Source organism: Bubalus kerabau, chromosome 1 (assembly GCF_029407905.1).
Source record: "Bubalus kerabau isolate K-KA32 ecotype Philippines breed swamp buffalo chromosome 1, PCC_UOA_SB_1v2, whole genome shotgun sequence".
In the NCBI taxonomy this organism is placed as follows: domain Eukaryota; kingdom Metazoa; phylum Chordata; class Mammalia; order Artiodactyla; family Bovidae; genus Bubalus; species Bubalus kerabau.
The window spans coordinates 92,950,862-92,967,957 of record NC_073624.1 but is presented as its reverse complement, the minus strand read 5'-3'; the positions used below and the strand labels follow the sequence as shown (position 1 = coordinate 92,967,957).

The 17,096-nt window shown below is 40.3% G+C and overlaps 2 protein-coding genes across 2 annotated transcripts in view; one reads left to right on the top strand and one right to left on the bottom strand.

Moving 5' to 3' along the window:
- Positions 1 to 2,225, bottom strand: part of LARP4 (La ribonucleoprotein 4) — an 81,503-nt gene extending 79,278 nt beyond the window's left edge. The window contains exon 1 of the mRNA XM_055583351.1: positions 2,222 to 2,225. The gene's annotated coding sequence lies outside the window, so the exon portion shown is untranslated. The remainder of the gene's footprint in view (positions 1 to 2,221) is intronic.
- The window catches only part of FAM186A (family with sequence similarity 186 member A), a 73,568-nt gene that overhangs the window by 3,627 nt on the left and 52,845 nt on the right, over positions 1 to 17,096 (top strand). The gene's annotated exons all lie outside the window — the stretch shown is intronic.

Sequence of the window (17,096 nt, the reverse complement as noted above, 5' to 3'; positions counted from 1 at the left end):
CAGAAGCAAAAGATATTAAGAAGAGGTGGCAAGAATACACAGAAGAACTGTACAAAAAAGATCTTCATGACCCAGATAATCACGATGGTGTGATCACTCACGTAGATCCAGACTCTGGATAACAAGCTCCAATTTTTTTTTTTTTAACGATTTATTTATTCATTATTTTTGGTTGTGCTAGGTCTTCATTTCTGCATGCAGGCTCTCTCTCTAGTTGCAGCGAGAGGGGGCTACTCTTCATTTCAGTGCACAGGCTTCTCATTGTGGTGGCCTCTCTTGTTGCAGACCACAGGCTCTAGGTGCAGGGGCGTCAGTGTTTGCAGCACAGATTTTCAGTAACTATGGCACAAGGGCACATTAGTTGCAGCTCATGGGCTCTAGAACTCAGGCTCAGCAACTGTGGCTCATGGGCTTAGTTGCTCTGCAGCAAGTGGAATCTCCCAGACCAGGGATCAAACCCGTGTCCCTTGCATTGGCAGGTGGATTCTTGTCCACTGTATCACCAGGGAAGTCCCCATAAGCTCCAATTCTATATCAATCGCTTTCAATTTCATATCATAGTTAATCAAGCTTTTTAAGAAATGAATCATATGTGTTGTTGAGTGATTGTGATAAAAAAATCATTCTATAGCTAATATTGATATCTAATTTTAGTCAATAGCTTTCATTTGTTTTCTACTGAGCTTTTATCAAATAGTTATTTACAAGAAGAAATGTGATTGTGTGTGAATTGACTTCTAGCTCCTTTTCTTTCCCCTAAACACTTCATAGAAGAGGGGTTTATTGGCCAAGAGAAATCCAAAGACAGTACATTTTTTCTTTTGTGTTTTTCTAGGAGTTTTATACTGTTAGATTTTACATTTAGGTCTATGATCCATTTTGTTTTAATCTTTGTATATCATATCAGATATGGATCGAAGTTCTTTTTTAAAAACAATTATTCTAGCTCTGTTTGTTGGAAAGACTACTCTTTCTCCATTAAATTGCATTTGCACCTTTATTGAAAGTCAATTGACCATATATGTGTGAGTTAACAGTCTCCAGTCTGTTCTCTTGACTATTTAAGTATCTTTATGTCACTACCACACTGTCTTGATTACTGAAGTTTCATAATTCTTGAAATCATATAGTTTTAGTTCCTCAACTTTGTAGTTTTTCAGTTGTGCCCAACTTCTCTCACATCGGCCTTTTAACTTTTTATCCTCTTCTTGGGCATTTCTCTCAATACTTAAACATTCGTAAGCTAAAAATTGTCTTTGTTCATACTACTTTCTCCCTTGCTTTTCCATAGGAAATTTAGAATCAATCTGTCAAATTTTAATGGAGGGAAAATGCCTACTCGTATTTTGACTGGGAATGTATTGAATTTGTATATCAGTTTGGGGAGAATTGAAATCTTAACAATATTGACTCTTCTGACCCCTGATCGTAGCATATCTCTCCATTTATTTAGGTCTAATTTTTCTCAGGAGTGAATGTTAAGCCAACCTTACGCTTTTGGAACAAACTATTTGCTCTGCGTATAATTTGCTCTTCTTTTTTTTTTTTTCTAGTTTCTTTAAGGACAAGCTGAGGTCACTGATTTGATAACATTTGTTTTATTTTGTTTTGTTTTTAACTGTGCTGAGTCTTCGTTGCTGTGCCAGGGCTTTCTCTAGTTGCAGTGAGCAGGAGCTACTCTTCATTGCGGTACATGGGCTTCTCATTGCAGTGGTTTCTCTTATTGTGGAGCACAGGTTCTAGTTGCTTCAGCTTGTTAACATTTTTAGTGTTTTGTTCCATATATTTCCCCCTCTGCAAATGAAAATGCTGTGTTTTCATTTTCATTCAGTTTTATACATGTTATAATTTCATTTTTAATTTTTTCTTTGACCCATGTGTTATTTAGAAGAGTGTCATTTATTTAGTTTCCAAATATTTAGAGATTTCTTGCTCTTATTTATTTCAAATTCAATTTCACTGGGGTCAGAGACCTTATTTCATATGATCTGAAACCTAGTGAATTTCTTGAAATTTGTTTTATGGCTCAGAATATGGTCTATATTAGTAAATGTTATGTATGCCATTGAATATAATTTTCATCCTGTTATTGAATATAAATAACAATTACCTCAAATCAGTTGTTTTTTTCTCAACTTTATCACTTATTGAAAGAGGGATATAGAAATGTTTGGCTATAACTGTGCAATTTTCTATTTCTTCTGATAGTCTATCATATTTCCCCCATGTACTTTAAATCTTTATTATTAGGTGACTAAACATTTAGTACTTTGGCCACCTCATACGAAGAGTTGACTCAATGGAAAAGACTCTGATGCTGGGAGGGATTGGGGGCAGGAGGAGAAGGGGACGACAGAGGATGAGATGGCTGGATGGCATCACCGACTCAATGGACATGAGTTTGAGTGAACTCTGGGAGATGGTGATGGACAGGGAGGCCTGGTGTGCTGCAATTCATGGGGTCACAAAGAGTCAGACAGGACTGAGCGACTGAACTGAACTGAACTGAAACATTTAGAATTGCTATGTTTTCTCAATGAATTGGCTACTTTAGTATCATGGAATGATCCTATTTATCTCTAGTAATATACTTTTCAGGCTTCCCTTGTAGCTCAGTTGGTAAAGAATGTGCCTGCAGGAGACCCAGATTCAATTCCTGGGTTGGGAAGATCCCCTGGAGAAGGAAATGGCAACCCACTCCAGTATTCTGGGAATGTTTTCCAGTATGCCTGGGAAATCCCATGGACAGAGGAGCTTGGCAGGCTATGGTCCTTGGGGTCTCAAGTGTCAAACATGACTTAGCAACTAAACCACAATATACTTTTCTCTGTAACTTAAACAAACTTTGTTTGTAACTTAACAAACAAACTTTGTTTGTTTGTAACTTAACAAACAAATTTTGTTTGTTATAGCCACTGTAGCTTTCCTTTGATGAGTATTACCGTCCTTTTCCTTTTTACTTTCTTTCTTTTGGTCATACTGTGCAGCATGTTGGATCTTATTTCCCTAACCAGGGATCAAACTCATGTCCCCCTGAAGTAGAAGCATGGAGTCTTCTACCTGAACCTCCAAGAAGTCCTCCTTTCCCTTCTTCTATTTTTTTACTTTAAATATATTTGGCTTACTATATTTAAAATAGATTTCTTACATAGACTTTCATGGTGATACAGTGTATAGGAATCTACCTGCCAATGCAGGGGACATGGGTTCAATCTGTGGTCCCAGTAGATCCAATGTGCCTCAGAGCAACTAAGCCCATGAGCCACAACTACTGAAGCCTGTGAGCCTAGAGCCTGTGCTCTGCAACAAGAGAAGCCACTGCAATGAAAAGCCCCTGTACCATAACTAGAGAGAAGCCTCCACTTGCCACAACTAGAGAAAGCCTGAGAGCAATGAAGACCCAGCACAACCATAAATAAATAAATAAATAATTTTTAAAATAGGTTTCTTACAAGAAGCATATAACTGAGTTTCTTTTTTATCCAACCTGACAATTTCTGCCTTTTAATTGGATGTTTAGACCATTTATATTTAATACAATTATCAATATGGTTAAGTTTAAATTTACCATCTTGCTATTTGTTTTGTTTGTCCCATGTTTTTTGTTTGTTTCCTTTTATTATTCCTGACTTCTTTTAGAGTGAATATATTTTATGATTCCACTTTATTTCCTTTATTGGTTTACTAGCTATACTTTCACTTTTCATTGGTTGCTTTGGGGTTCATAGTGTATGTATTTAGGTTATCACCATTTACCTTAAAGTGTATTACACCAATTTTGAGCAGTGTATAAACTTTGCAGCAGTATTCTCCTTTTTTCCTCTCCTGGCCTATGTGATATTTATATCATACTTCTACATGTATTATAAACTTAATGTCTATTACTTTCCAATTATTTTTGTTTGAAACAAGCAGTTAACCTATTTTTAAATTTTTATCCTGATAAAATATACATAACAAAAGTTGTGATTTTATCTATTTTTAATGGTACAATTAATTGGCATTAAATACATTTATAGTGTTGTGTAACCATAAAATGAACCCTGAACATTCATTGGAAGAACTGATGCTGAAGCTGAAGCGCCAATACTCTAGCCACCTGATGTGAAGAGCCAACTCATCGGAAAAGACCCTGATGCTAGGAAAGATTGAGGGCAAGATGAGAAAGGGGCGACAGAGGATGAGATGGTTGGGTGGCATCATTAGCTCAATGGACATGAGTTTGAGTAAACTCCAGGATATAGTGAAGGACAGGAAAGCCTGGAGTGATGTTTCATCACCCCAAACAGAAACTCTGACCCATTAAACAATAACTACCCACTCCCCTTTTCCCCCAGACCCTAGCAAAAGCCATTTTTCTTTCTGTCTCTATGAATTTGCCTACTCTAGACACGTTATGTAAGTGAAATCAAAAAGTATTTGTCCTTTTGTGCCTGATTTATTTTGTTTAGTGTGTCTTCAGAGTTCATCTCTGTTGTAGCATGTGTTAGAATTTTTTCTTTTTAAAGCTAAATAATATTCCATTGTATGTATATATCATATTTTAGGCACATGAGTTGCTTCCACCTCTCTGCCATTGTGAATAATGTTGCCATGAACAAAGAAGTACAAATATCTGTTTAAGTGTCTGCTGTCAATTCTTTGTATATTCAGGAGTAGAAGTGCTGCATCATATGGTAATTTTATTTTTCATTTATTGAGGAACGGTAGCGCCAGCTAACTGATAAAAATTAAACCAAGAAACTCATTCTCCGACTTGCTGAATTGCAGTACAAGTTGAGCTCCCAGTGTCACTAGGTGGCTCATGTTACAGTGAGAATATTGAAAAGGACTGGGATCCTGAAAACAGGAATGGGGATGTATGCAAAGACTTTGTTAAAGCTTGGAATATTGAAAGCTCTAAGTAATGATGAGTTTTCTTTGCCAGAGAAGCTGCCTCTTTACCCAACATCAATGAGAATGGCTGCTCCACGCCTGTCTCAGAGGATTAACCCTGTATTGCCTGAAGAAACTACAATGACCTTTCCTGAGGCAGTTGTACCAAGCAAGATGATGCTGCTTCCTCAGAAACCACTCCCACAACATCTCTTTGTTTCTAGACCTGTAACTAGATTAAAATCCAGTAAGCCACTGAAGATTAGGTATTAAGTGAGACCCATGAGGAAGTGCACTACACTCCAAAAGATCTACTTGAATTTTCTAATTTTTACATATGGAAGTCCAGGGAATATGTATGGGAGTGGATGTTGAAGGTGTGGGTGTGGGATAGTGACAGAAGAAACATAAAGTTGGAGCTTCCCTGGTGGTTTTGGAGAAGGAAATGGCAGCCCACTCCAGCATTCTTGCCTGGAGAATCCCATGGAAAAAGGAGCCTGGCAGGCCATGGTCCATGGGGTCTCAGAGAGTTGGACACGACTGAGTGACTAAGTATACACACGCACACACGGGTGGTTTAGTGATAAAGAATATGCCCGCCAATGTAGGAGACACCAATTCGATCCCTGGACCGAGAAGATCCCACATACTGCAAGTGACTAAGCCTGAGAGCCACAATTATTGAGCCTGTGCTCTAGAGCTGGGGAACTGCGACTACTGAGCCCCCAGCCGCAACTACCGAAGCCTGAGTACCCTAGAGCCTGTCTCAGCAACAAGAGGAGACACTGCCACGAGAAGCCTGAACAATGCAACTAGAGAGTAGCCCCCACTTGCCACAACTAGAGAAAAGTCCTTACAGCAACGAAGACGCAGCACAGTCAATAAATAAATTTTTAAAAATTATATATATATGTTAAAAAACATAAAGTTGGATCAGGCTAACTGATGTGGACTCACTAAAGCAAGATTTAGTATTTAACGTTGCAGCCTGGTGAGTTAGAAAAGGCTCTAACAGTTTGTTTGGTTGGTTTGCTGAAACATGGACCAAAAAGTTACTCACACACAGTGAATAAGTTAAACATGCCAGACTTGTCTTGGTTTAATGTAGGGAATAATTACAAGGATTAGAGAGACTGGAATGTTAAGGTGGATTTAAGATCTATTCATCCACCCTGGAAGCATCCAGAAGACATACCTTTCATCATAACTGTGAGAAATAACTTTATAAGAGGAGCCTTGGCATCCTTGGAGAACTCTGTGATCACTCTTCTGTAGGCCAGACCTTATAGTGAAATTGGAAAATCTAAAAACATTGGGAGTAATTGGATCCTGAGGTGGCAAGGGCCAAGTGGGGACATACAACCACCAAAGGCTGAGTGGGCATGGTTACCATAATGCACAGCAGAGTCCAGGCAGACACCAATCAGAATAGTATGACTTATGAAGAGCTATGGCATCGGCTAGTTGATTGTAGTATTTCTACTAAAAGTAAAATTGGGCTTCCCTGGTAACTCAGCTGGTAAAGAATCCACCTGCAATTCGAGAAACCTGGGCTGGATCCTTGGGTTGGGAAGATTCCCTGGAGAAGGGAACGGTTACCCATTCCAATATTCTGGCCTGGAGAATTCAATGGACTGTATAGTCCATGGGGTTGCAAACAGTTGGATACGACTGAGTGACTTTCACTTACTAAACTCTTACTTGATCTGCATAAGTGGAAAATTTCTAGGTCAAGTGAACCAAAGTCTAATCTGAAACATAACAACAGAGAGTCATGGCTCCTCAATCAATTCTCAGACTTAAGCCAGTTTACAGACCCAGAACCCCCTGAAAGAAGGAGCAAATGGGTTCCTTTGAGGAAGGACACAGTCAGAAATTCATGCTATTAATCCTTCTCCAAGTCTTCTTCAAAGAGACCTGGCCTTTTACTAGGATGACTGTGTATTAGAGAATAGGAAATAATGAAACCTTTTGGGGACTACTGGATCCTGGCTCTGAACAGATGCTAATTCTAGGAGATCAAGAACATCATTGTGATCTACCAGTCAGAGTGTAGGCATTTATTTAAGTCATGTGATCAGTAGAGTTTTAGCTCAGGTCTATGTCACAGTGGGCCCAATGGGTCCCTGAAGCCATCCTGTGGCTATTTTGCCAGTTCTGGAATACATAAAAGGAAAAGACATACTCAGCAACTGGCAGAATCCCCACATTGGTTCTCTGACTGTGGAGTGAGGGTTATCACAGTGGGAAAGGCCAGGTAGAAGTCATTAGAACTGCCTTTACCTAGGAAGGTAGTAAACTGAAAACAATACTGCATTTCTAGAGGAATGGCAGAAATAAATGCCATCATCAGAAAAAGATGCAGGAGTGGTAATTCCCAGCACATCTTCATTCAACTTGCCTATCTGGCCTGTGCAGAAGACAGATGGACCTTCGAGAATGACAGTGGATCATTGTAAAATTAACCAGGTGGTGACCTCAATTGAACATCTGGAAGTTCACAGTTCACGTATTGCTGAAGCCTGGCTTGAAGAATTTTGAGCATTACCTTACCAGCATGTGAGATGAGTACAATTGTGCGGTAGTTTGAGCATTCTTTAGCATTGTCTTTCTTTGGGATTGGAATGAAAACTGACCTTTTCCAGTCCTGTGGCCACTGCTGAGTTTTCCAAATTTGCTGACATATTGAGTGAAGCATTTTCACAGCATCATCTTTCAGGATTTGAAATAGCTCAAATGGAATTCCATCACCTTCACTAGTTTTGTTTGTAGTGATGCTTTCTAAGGCCCACTGTTCAAGCTGGTTTTAGAAAAGGCAGAGATCAAATTGCCAACATTCGCTGGATCATCGAAAAAGCAAGAGAGTTCCAGAAAAACATCTATTTCTGCTTTATTGACTATGCCAAAGCCTTTGACTGTGTAGATCACAATAAACTGTGGAAAATTCTGAAAGAGATGGGCATACCAGACCACCTGACCTGCCTCTTGTGAAACCTGTATGCAGGTCAGGAAGCAACAGTTAGAACTGAACATGGAACAACAGACTTGTTCCAAATAGGAAAAGGAGTACGTCAAGGCTGTATATTGTCACCCTGCTTATTTAACTTATATGCAGAGTACATCATGAGAAACGCTGGGCTGGAAGAAGCACAAGCTGGAATCAAGATTGCCGGGAGAAATATCAATAACCTCAGATATGCAGATGACACCACCCTTATGGCAGAAAGTGAAGAAGAACTAAAGAGCCTCTTGATGAAAGTGAAAGAGGAGAGTGAAAAAGTTGGCTTAAAACTCAGCACTCAGAAAACTAAGATCATGGCATCTGGTCCCTCACTTCATGGCAAATAGATGGGGAAATAGTGGAAACAGTGTCAGACTTTATTTTTTTGGGCTCCAAAATCACTGCAGATGGTGATTGCAGAATCAGTTTTCTTTCAGTTGGCAAGGTGAGCAATACACTTTTACTGGTCTACCTCAGGGACATATCAACCCTTCATGCTTAGTTGCTCAGTCATGTCTGACTCTTTGTGACCCTTTGGAATACAGCCCTCCAGGCTCCTCTGTGCATGGGATTTTTCAGACAAGATTACTGGAGTGGGTTGTTTCCTTCTCCATCAACTCTCCAATTTGCTAGAATTCACCAGTGAAGCCATCTGGTCTAGGGCTTTTCTTTATTGTGAGGTTTTTTATTTCTGTTTTGTTCTCTGTCCTAATTATGGGTCTATTCAGATTTTATATTTCTTTGTTATTCAGTTTTCATATGTTTTGTGTTTTCAGGAATTTTTCTATTTCATCTAAGTTACCAATTTGGTGGCATACGGTTCTTCATATTTTTTAGAAAAAAATTTTACTTTAAGTACAGTTGATGTATAATATTTTATAAGATGTGGGTGTACAATATAGTGATTCATAGTTATTTTTCACCAACCCACCCATCACCCATTCACTCATCCATCCATCTACCCACCCACCAATTCATTCATCCACCCTGTGATTCACAATTTTTAAAGGGACTCCATTTATAGTTATCATAAAATATTGACTATATTCCCTATGTTACACAATATATCCTTGTAACTTATTTTATACCTAATAGTTTGTATCTTTTAATCCCCTACTCCTATATTGCTCCTGGCCACTTCCCTCTCCCCACAGGTAACCACTACTTTGTTCTTTATAACTGAGAATCTGCTTCTTTTTTGTTATATTCACTAGTTTGTTGTATTTTTTTGATTCCACATTTAACTAATATCATACAGTATTTATCTTTCTCTGTCTGACTTATTTCACTTTGAAAAGATCCAAGTCCATTCACTTCACTGCAAGTGGCAAGTTTTCATTCTTTTTTTATGACTGAGTAGTATTCCATGGTATATGTGTGTGTACATCTTCGTTTTTTAAATTATTTACTTCTATTTGGTAGTGCTAGGGCTTTGCTGATGTGCATGGGCTTTCTCTAGCTGTAATAAGCATGGGCGGACTGCTCTTCCTTGCAGTGTACAGGCTTCTCATTGTGCTGGCTTCTTTTGTGGAGCACAGGCTCTAGGCGCACAGGCTTCAGTAGTGGTAGCCGTGCTGGCTTAAGTTGCCTGGGGCATGTGAAACCTTCTCAGACCAGGGATACAACCCTTGTCCTCTGCATTGGCAGGTGATTCTTATCCACTGAACCACCAGGGAAGTCCTGTACATCTTCTTTATCCATTCATCTGCGATGGACCCTTAGACTGTATCAATATCTTGGCTATTGTCAGTAATGTTGCTATGAACCTTGGGGTGCAGATAACTTTTCAAATTTGTGTTTTTGTTAATCCTGTTTATTTCTGTAGAATTAGAAGTAAAGTTCCCACACTGATTTCTGAATTTAATAATTTGAGTAATCTCTTTTTTTCTTTATCAATCTAATTAAAAGTTTGTCAATTATGTTGATTTGGGCAGAAGAGTCAACTTTTTCTTTCATTGATTTTCTATACTCTTTATTTACGTCTGCTCTAATTTTTCTGATCCCTCCTTCTGCTAACTGGGTTTAGTTTTTCTTTTTCTAGTTCCTTCAAGGCATAAAGTTAGGTTGTTGACTTGAGACCTTCTTTTTTTCATGTTTATCCCTATAAATTTGCCTCTTAGCGCTGCTTTTGTTACATCCCATAAGTTTTTGTATGTTGTGATTTCATTTTCATCTCCAAGTATTTTATAATTTCCTTTGTAATCCTTCTTTGACTCCCTTGTTGTTTAAGAATATGTTTCCACATATTTGTGAATTTTCTAGTTTTCCTTCTGTGGTTGATTCATAACAATCTCATTGTGGTTGGAAAAGATACTTTGTGTAATATATACTTAAATATACTGAGTACTTCCCTGGTGGCACAGCAGATAAGAATCCACCTGCCAATGCAGGGAACATGGTTTCAATCCCTGATCCGGGAAGATTCCACATGCTGTGGAGCAACTGAGCCAGCATGCCACAGCTACCTAGGCTGTGGGCCACAACTGCTGAAGCCCGCTCGCCCTAGAGCCTGGCTCCAAAACAAGAGAAGCCACCCCAATGAGAAGCCCACACACCACAACGAAGAATAGCCCTGGCTCTCCACAGCTAGAGAAAGCCTGTGCAAAGCAATGAAGACCCAGCAGAGCCAAAAACAAATAAATAAATATATTGAGCTTTTGTGGCCTAGCCTGGAAATGGTCTATCCTGGAGAAGGTACCACCTGCCATTGAGAAATTCATATATTGTTATTTTTCTTTTTTTTTAATACTCTTGTTTGATGGAGTATTCTATATACATCTAGATGATTTATTGGTTGTTCAAGTCCTCTATTTCCTAACTTATTTTTTATCTAGTTGTTCTATCCATTACCAAAAGTGAAATCTCGCCTTATTTTTGTAGAACTATCTGTTTGTCCCTTCAAGTCTGTTAATTTTTGCTTCTTATATTTTGATCTGTTATTAGGTGCATACATGTTTATAATTGTTATATCTTCTTGCTCTATTGAAACTTTCATTATAGTCTCTTGTAATTGTTTTTAAACTTTTTTACTTTGTATTAGGGCAATGGCACCCCACTCCAGTACTCTTGCCTGGAAAAATCCCATGGACGGAGGAGCCTGGTAGGCTGCAGTCCATGGGGTCGCTAAGAGTCGGACACGACTGAGCGTCTTCACTTTCACTTTTCACTTTCATGCATTGGAGAAGGAAATGGCAACCCACTCCAGTGTTCTTGCCTGGAGAATCCCAGGAACGGGGGAGCCTGGTGGGCTGCCGTCTCTGGGGTCGCACAGGGTTGGACATGACTGAAGCGACTTAGCAGGAGCAGCAGGGTATAACCAGTTAACAATGTTGTAACAGTTTCAGCTAAACACCAAAGGGACTCAGCCATAAATATGCATGTATCCATTCCCCCATCTTGTAATCTTTTTTTTAAAATTTAAAGTCTATTTTGTCTGATAGTAATATAACTAACCACCTTTTGGTTATTCAGTTCAGCCGCTCAGTCATGTCCAACTCTTTGTGACCCCATGAACTGCAGGCCTCCCTGTCCATCACCAACTCCCGGAGTCCACCCAAACCCATGTCCATTGTGTCGGTGATGCCATCCAACCATCTCATCCTCTGTCATCCCCTTCTCCTGCCTTCAGTCTTTCCCAGCATCAGGTATCTTTTTCTATCCTTTCATGTTCAATCTCTTTGGGTCTTTAGATCTATAGTGAGTCTCTTATAGAAGGCATGGATCATTGGCTTTTTTTAATTTATTCTGCCAATCCCTAACTTTTGATAAGATGGTTTAATCTACTTACATTTAAAGTAATTACTGATAAGGAGGGTTTAGCTTTTGCTATTTGTTTCCTATTTGTATTAAAACTTTTCCCCCTTCATTCCTTTCATTGTTGTCATCTTTTGTGCTTTATAAATTTTTTTTTTAGTGAAATGCTTTAATTCCCCTCTCATTTCCTTTTGAGTATATGTGTTTATCATGGGAATTACACATAACATTATAAAGTTATACACTCTTAAACTTAATTTATATCAGTTAAACTTTAATAGCATACAACTCTGCCCCTCTAACTTCCCTGGTGGCTCAGACGGTAAAGCGTCTACCTACAATGCAGGAGGCCTGGGTTCGATCCCTGGGTTGGGACGCTCCCCTGGAGGAGGAAATGGCAACCCACTCCAGTACCTTTGCCTGGAAAATCTCATGGACAGAGGAGCCTGGTAGGCTACAGTCCATGGGGTCACAAAGAGTCGGACACGACTGAGTGACTTCACTTACTCACTGCCCCTATAGCTCTGTCCCTACTCCTTTCAGTTTCTGATGTTACAAATTATGTCTTCCTACATCATGTGCCCCAAAACAGTAACTGCTTTTTTCTTTTAATGCATTTGTATTTTAAATCATGTAGATAATAATAAGGGTTCCTCTGGTGGCTCCGAAGGTAAAGAATCTGCTGCAATGTGGGAGACCTGGGTTCAGTCCCTGGGTTGGGAAGATCCCCTGGAGAAGAGAACTGGACCTACCCACTCCAGTGTTCTTGCCTGGATGGAGAATTCCTTGGACAGAGGAGCCTGGCAGGCTACAGTCTATGGGGTCACAAAGAGTTGGACACGACTAAGCAACTTCCATTTTACTTCATTTCAGATAATAATAAATAATAAACCAAAATTACATCAATACTAGCTTTTATAATTTCCCATGTATTTGCTTTTATCAAAGATTTTTTATTTCTTCATGCAGTTTTGATTACTTTGATTTCAACCTGAAGGACTCCCTTTAGCATACCTCATAATACAGTTCTAGTGGTAATATCCTCAGCTTTTGTCTGATAATGTCTTAATTTCTTCCCCATGGTTTCTGTAATTTTTTTTTTCTTTTGACTGGGACATGCTTTCCTATTTAATTGTATGCTTTATGATATTTTTTATTGAAAATTGGACATCCGAATCTTATACTGTGATCAGTCTAGAAATAAATTCTTGTTCTCTCCTAGGGTTGTTGCTTATTTTTAGAGTTGTATAGTATTTACTATGTGCCAGGGATCAGCCTGACATATAATTTTTAGGTCCTTTCAGGTCTTTTCTGAACCTGCATCTTTTTATGGGCATGCTTGGTGACCTGATGCTGAAGCTGAAACTCCAATATTTTGGCCACCTGATGCAAAGAACTGACTCATTGGAAAAGACCCTGATGCTGGGAAAGATTGAAGGCAGGAAGAGAAGGGGACGACAAAGGATGAGATGGTTGGATGCCATAATCAACTCAATGGACATGAGTTTGAGCAAGCTCCAGGAGATGGTGAAGAACAGGGAAGCCTGACGCGCTTCCGTCCATGGGGTCGCCAAGAGTCGGACACCACTGAGTGACTGAACTGAACCTGATGACTTTCTAAGTTCCTTTGAAAATACAATTGCATTCAATTTCCTAATCGTTAAATGTCTGGCTTCCAAAAGGAGAAAAAGGAAAAGTGAGGGAAAAACCTGAAATTGCCTCTAAATCCCCTGAAAGCTGCTTCCACTCAGTGGAGGTTACAACAATGGTAGCTGGCCTTTGTGTCTACACCTCTGTGATTTGAAATAACAATTCACAATCATAACAGATCTCTCTTATTTGGAGGATAAGGTTCTTATTGCCCTCTCTGGCTCTTCTAAGCTGCTCTAGGAACACTTCTGTCACAGATGTGGAGGGTAAAAAATGAGTAGCTGCTATCATGTCTTACAAATACCTGAGAAAAGAAGAGAAGCTAAAGAAGGAGAAAAGAAAAGATATATCCATTTGAATGCAGAGTTCCAAAGAATACCAAGGAGATATAAGAAAGCCTTCCTCAGTGATCAATGCAAAGAAATAGAGACATTACTTTGCCAACAAATGTCCCTCTAGTCAAAGCTATGGTTTTTCCAGTAGTCATGTATGTATATGAGAGTTGGACTATAAAGAAAGCTGAGCGCAGAAGAATTGATGCTTTTAAACTGTGGTGTTGGAGAAGACTCTTGAGAGTCCCTTGGACTGCAAGGAGATCCAACCAGTCCATTCTAAAGGAAATCAGTCCTGAATATTCATTGGAAGGACTGATGCTGAAGCTGAAACTCCAATACTTTGGCAACCTGATACAAAGAACTGACTCATTGGAAAAGATCCTGATGCTGGGAAATGTTGAAGGCAGAAGGAGAAGGGGACGACAGACAATGAAATGGAAGGGTGGCATCACTGACTTGGTGGACATGAGTTTGAGCAAGCTCTGGGTGTTGGTGAAGGACAAGGAAGACTGGAGTGCTGCAGGCCTTGGAGTTGCAAAGAGTCGGACATGACGGAGTGACTGAACTATTATGCTAAATGCTTCAATCGAATGAAATTGGTAGTGCTAGTGGTAAAGAACCTGCCTGCCAATGCAGGTAGATGTAAGAGATGTGGGTTTGATCCCTGGGTTGGGAAAATCCCCTGAAAGCGGTATGGCAACCCACTCCAGTATTCTTGCCTAGAGAATCCCATGGACAGAGGAGCCTGGTGGGCTACAGTCCATAGGGTCACAAAGAGTCGGACACTAGTGAAACGACTTAGCACACACTCACCAAGAATTTACTGGTCAAGATTTCCTTTGAAATATGGAACCATTGAATAGACGCCAGAATTTCAAGACAGTTAAAATCAGATAGATTCTGCCAAAACAGCTTTGCCTAGTTGGACCGATAGATTCCTCCTGCTTTCTGCTCAGCCATTTCCCTGGTATCACCTCTCTTGCCTGATATTTTTTTTGAACCTTTTTTAAAGACCAGTGCTGGGTCTTGCTGCACATAGGCTTTGTCAAGTTGCTGCCAGCAGGGCCTACTCTTTGTTGTGACATGTGGGCTTCTCATTGCCATGGCTTTTCTTGTTGCAGAGCATAGGCTCTAGGTGCACGGCCTGCAGTTGTTGCAGCACATGGGCTCAGTAGTTGTGTTGTGCAGGCTCTAGGGTGAAGACTCAGTAGTTGTGAAGCAGGGGCTTAGTTGCTCTGCAACATGTGAAGTCTTCCCAGACCAGGGATTGAACCTGTGTTCCCTGTATTGACAGGCAGAATCTTACCCACTGCACCGCCAGGGAAGTCCCTTGTCTGATATTTTTCAATCAATTATCAGATATTATAAATTTTATCTTGTTATTGTTGGGTATTTTTTTCTAATCCTATAAATATTCTGAACTTTGATAACTTAGTTAAGTTATGCAGAAGCATTAATAGTTTGAGCTTTTTTAACCTTCCTTTTGTGCATTCTTGTGGGAGAAAAAGAAATAGCAGCATTTTGTTGCTGTCTGTCACTCAGTCCTGTCTGACTCTTTGCAAACCCACGGACTGCAGCACGCCAGCTTCCCTGTCCTTCACCATCTCCCACAGCTTGCTCAAACTTATGTCCATTGGGTTGATGATGCTGTCCAACCATCTCATCCTCTGTCACCCCCTTCTCCTGTCTTCAATCTTTCCCAGCATCAGGGTCTTTTCCAATCAGTTGGCTCTTCGCATCAAGTGACCAAAGTATTGGAGCTTCAGCTTTTGCATCAGTCTTTCCAATGAATATTCAGGGTTGAATTCCTTTAGGATTGACTGGTTTGATCTTGCTGTCCAAGGGACCTTCAAGAGTCTTTTCCACACATGACTCTGATCATTCCTCAGGTTTCTTTCCTTCAGCCTCCACATTACATTCCAGCACCTCTGGAGCGCTGTGTTTCTCAGGCAAGAATACTGTAGTGGGTTGTCATTTCCTTCTTCAGGGGGTCTTCCCAACGCAGGGATGGAACCTGCCTCTCTTTCATTGGCAGGCAGATTCTTAACTACTGAGCCATCTGGGGAGACTGTAACAACATTTAATCTCTCACAATTTAAAGGTCAGAAATTCAAGAGATCTGAAATCTGCAAATCACTGGACTGGTTGTCAGCAGGGCTACACTCCTTCTAGACTCTGAGAATCCATTCCTTGTGTCTTGCAGTTTCTTGTAGCTGTTGGCATTCCTTGGCTATGGCCACATCACTCCAATCTCCAGCTTTAAATCTCTTTCTGTTCCATCCTCACATTGAACCTTCTCCTATGTGTCTAAATATTGCCCCTTCTGCCTCCATTTTATAAGGACACATGTGATTGCAATAGGGTTCTCCTAGATAATCCAGGATAATCTCTCCACTCCAAGATCATAAATTTAATCACATCTGCAAGACCCTTTTTCCATATAAAGTAACATTTACACATTCCAGAAAGGGAGTAAGACACTGTGGGGCCCTCCCTGGTACAAATCCTTTCCATGTCCCCAGTTTCTTATCTGCAGGAAAAAAGCTTTCAGCCTCCTTGACCTTCCCTGTGTTCCAAAGGGCAGATTCAAATAGTTGTTAATCAGAGAAGGAAGGGAATTTAGAAACAAAGGAGGAGCAGTCTAGGCACCACAGTGCAGCCTGGGGGCAGATCAGGTTCCTCCTCAAGAAATATTCATAACAATCCTTCTTCTGCAGGTAGGAAGCCCTCTGTCCAGATGGAGGGTGGTAACTTAAGGCTGAGCACAAGATTCCTAGAGTACTGCCCTGTTACCATACCACCAAACAATCAGAAGAAAGTCACACACACTGCAGCCCTCACCCCCAATTTTGCCTATAAAAACTTCTCCCCCCAAACCATTGGAGAGTTATGGGTTTCTGAGCAGGAGCCACCCTTTCTCCCTGCTTGACCCTGCAGTAAACCTTTTTCTGTTCCAACATTTCCATTTGTTTGGCCTCACTGTGTGTTGGGCAGGTGAACTTGTGTTTGGTAACAATATTTTTGCGGGAGGGACATAATTCAGTTTACTTTGTGTTAAAAGTATAGAGACTAAAATTCAGAATAGTATTTATCTTTGGACATTGGGAAAGCGATGCAGTTGATATTGGGAACACAGGAACTTTTAAGGATTTTCTGCTTCTTCAGCTGGAGAATAGGTGCATGCATGCACGCTAAGTTGCTTCAGTTGTGTACAACTCTTTGCGACCCTTTGGACTGTAGCCTATCAGGCTCCTCTGTCCATGGGATTCTCCATGCAAGAATACTGGAGTGGGTTGCCATACGTTCATTTTGTTGTTGTAAGAAGGGAGACCCCTTCCAGGGCCCTGAGAGTGGCTCTTATCTAACACTCAGAAAAGAACTGTTTGAGGAGATGCATGTGCTGACAAAGCAAGTGACTTTATTGGAAAGGGCACCCCAGTGGGGAGAGCACCAGGGTAAGGGAACCCAGGAGAACTGCTCTG